The sequence below is a fragment of the Artibeus jamaicensis genome, unplaced genomic scaffold (assembly GCF_021234435.1).
Source record: "Artibeus jamaicensis isolate MK-2021 breed Jamaican fruit bat unplaced genomic scaffold, CSHL_Jam_final contig_240, whole genome shotgun sequence".
NCBI lineage: Eukaryota > Metazoa > Chordata > Mammalia > Chiroptera > Phyllostomidae > Artibeus > Artibeus jamaicensis.
Genome location: NW_026521506.1, coordinates 1,109,999 through 1,113,452, shown reverse-complemented (window position 1 = coordinate 1,113,452; position 3,454 = coordinate 1,109,999). Strand labels below are relative to the sequence as shown.

Sequence of the window (3,454 nt, the reverse complement as noted above, 5' to 3'; positions counted from 1 at the left end):
TCAGATTTACTCAGATGGTGATTGTGAAGAAAATGGTTGGCACCTTAGTACAGAAGTGTGATGAGCATAAAATTACATAAGTAACCTACCACCTCATTAGAGTCTCATTAAAAAAAGAATATTACTCTTCCCAAAAGCTCAGATGGGGATATCTACTTGTAACAAGCAGATAGAAGCCTCTACTTCACAGGGGGAGGACAGGCATGGTTCCTTATCTATAACTAGTGCTATAGGGAAAAAATTGAACATTATTAATATATTTATATTTCTGTGGTTTGCATGATTCAGAATTGTTTTAATCCTCTATGCTCTATTTACTTTACCTGTCACCATTGGCCACTAAAAAACCAATAAAGTTATGAAAGATGATGCTTTCAGATGTTTGAAAAAATAATTGAGAGTGTATGCTTTTTAAAATCAATGAGTTAAGTGAATAAAATATTTTAACTTGATTTTTATGTGACATTTTTAAGCCTTAAATGAAGATTTTCTATGTATAAGTAGGTGACTGAATTTGCCAAAGGACTGATCTTTTTGAAAATGGGTCAGTGTTGCATTCAGCAGAAAAAAATGGTGACCTTGCGGGATGAGACTAAGCAACATGGAATCAGGGAGGAGTTGCTCAAGATGTTCACAAGAGATTATCCAGTGAATATTACTGCTGGACAGTGAAATCAACATTATTAAGGGTGAATTGTTATGAGTTACCTGCAAACTCTAAGCCATGAAGGACAATATCAAAGAGAACAGTGAGAAAATCAAAGTGAACTAGACCATGCTATCTATACCTAGTCTCTGTCTTTGAGCTTTTGGATGTTGATCCCAATGACCAAGAGGAGGGTGGTGTCAATATTGACCTGAACTCCCAGAGAAAGTGTGTATAGCAATCAAAACCTTTACATGAAAGACATATTTTGTGCCTATGATTGGGTTAGTGGATGCTGAAAAACTGAAGCCCAGAGACTTGGTAGGTGTGAGCAAAGACTCTTAGCTAATGCTGAAGACTCTACCCATGGAGTACAACTCACAGGTGTAGGCCATGGAGGTGGACAAGAGCTCCACAGAACAATACAGTGACACTGGGGGCTTGTACAAACAGATTCAGGAGCTGGTGCAGGCAATTATCCTGCCAATGAACCACAAAGAGAAGTTCGAGAAGTTAAGGATCCAACTTCCAAAGGGGGTGCTGATGTACAGGTCCCCAGGTACAGAGTAGACCCTGCTGGCCCAGGCCTGTGCTGCACAGACCAAAGCCCTTTTCCTGAAGCCAGCTGGCCCAAGCTGGTACAGATGTTCATCAGGGATGGTTCCAAACTGGCCTGGGATGCCTTTGCTCTAGTCAAGGAGAAAGCTCCATCCATCATCTTCACTAATGAGCTGGATGCCATTAGCACCAAGTGCTTTGACAGTGAGAAGGCTGGGCACCAAGAGGTGCAGAAGACAATGATGAAGGTTCTGAATGGAGCTGGACGAGTTCCTGCCCAACACCCAAGTAAAGTTAATCACAGCCAGCAACAGAGTGGACATCCTGGACCCTGCCCTGCTCTGTTCAGGCTGGCTGGACTGAAAGAATGAGTTTCCAATGCCCAACAAGGAGGCCTGGGCCAGAATCAGGCCAATCCAGTCCCAAATGATGAGTAGTAGCCCTGATGTGAACTGAGGAGTTGGCCCACTATATAGATGACTTTCAACAGGGCCTAGTGTAAGGCCATGTGTGTGGAGGTGGGCATGATTGCACTATACAATGGTGCCATAAAACTGACCCACAAAGACTAAATGAACAGCATCCTGGAGGTACAGTCCAAAAACAAAGCCAACTTGCAGTACTATGCCTAGGGGGTTGTCTACCACACCACTCCCTGGTCTCTTGCTGGTTAAAATTCACAATAAAAGATGGTTTCAGGCCCCTAACAAAAAATGCATCAGTCTCTCCAGCTAAGCTCCGATAAGCACATATTACCACCTCCTTTTCTACATCTACCAGGACAATCACCACTTTTACTCCTTTGTTTAAAGTCAGCAATGTGGTGTGAGCAAATCGAGGATCCCAGTAAATCTTTCAAGTATAAATTTTTTAGAACATGGAGTTTAGAAAAATATTTCTCACAAATTCAAAATCAATTATCTTATTTGACAGATAATGGCTAGAGGGGTGAAAAACATTACCTATAAATGACATGGAACAGACCCTTGCATAAGCAGCATCATGGCTGCAGAGCAGCTCTACAGTTTATATTCAGAGTACATATTCCTTACTTAGGTGAGCCTGGCTTCTCTGTAATCAGTCTATCCATCTACTGCATGAACATAAAGGTCAATAGGTAAGCTTTGGTACCAACTCTAACAGGCAGGAAATAGACCCCTGGCATCAAGGTGGCATTTGAGTCATGTTTTTATTTATTATGTATCTCCTCAGTGAATCCAGATACCTCAGTTTTAAAACATCTGCCCATGTGAAAAGATTACACTGAAGCCCAAGGGAGAAATAGCTTTATAATCTATTCTTATTTTCTTCTTTTTCTTATCTCACTTTCCAGGGCACCCATAAAGCATGAATCTCCCCAGAGAGGAGAACAAGACTGCAAGATGGGAAATAAAATATAGTCATGTTTTGAAGACTTCCCCATTTACCTACCAATTTTCCTTTCTTTCATGTTGTAGCTGCTTTCAAGTCATAAAAGGATAACTTGGGTTCACTTGTTATGGTGAGAGTGCTTTTTGCCACATGGAAAACACATTTGCACATTCAATAGATATTTATCAAACATAGTGTATGTCATGAAGTGTAGCTACACGTGAAAATTAGAATGTTTTTGCCAAAAAAGGCATTAGAGAGGTCAAAGTTATGCATATATCTTTAGTATATAAGAGAAGAACCCCAAGATTCTTGGGAAGACAAATCCAGACTCAGACAAACATTTCACTATATGTATTTAGGATATGGATAGGGTGGGAAGTAGGTAACAATGACACATTAAATGTGATTTTAAAGGCAAAATATCATCACCCAGTTCAATAATGACCATCATTACCTAACATGTTTACACACCTGCAGCAAATGATTTAATTCTAAATACAACATAAGGTAGTAATTCTTGACTATTAGCATATTTTGGAATTACCTAAGAATTTTATTAAAATGCAGATTCTAGGGTCCAAACTTCTTGAGTTTCTAATTTAGAAAATCTGTGATAGGCCCTAGTAATGCACATATTTTTATCAAGTACTCTGAATACTGTGGATGCCTTCACTATCTCCCATTGTTAGAATCACATCCTATGAATATATAAGATCCCAAAAAACCCACCCAGAATTATCTTCTGGAGGGAAGGACCCTTATAGTACAGGCTTCCCCTGCTAGGTAAGTGTTCTAGGAACCCACCTGTATCAGTGTACCAGCTGGTAGTGTTGTGAGAGGCTGCATTCATCTTCTGTGAATTTTTTTGGAACTTTC

General features: G+C 40.0%; 1 pseudogene; it reads left to right on the top strand.

The window, feature by feature from the left end:
* The first annotated feature begins 564 nt into the window (after positions 1-564).
* On the top strand, positions 565-1,836 carry LOC119054254 (26S proteasome regulatory subunit 6A-like; annotated as a pseudogene).
* The last annotated feature ends 1,618 nt before the right edge of the window (positions 1,837-3,454 follow it).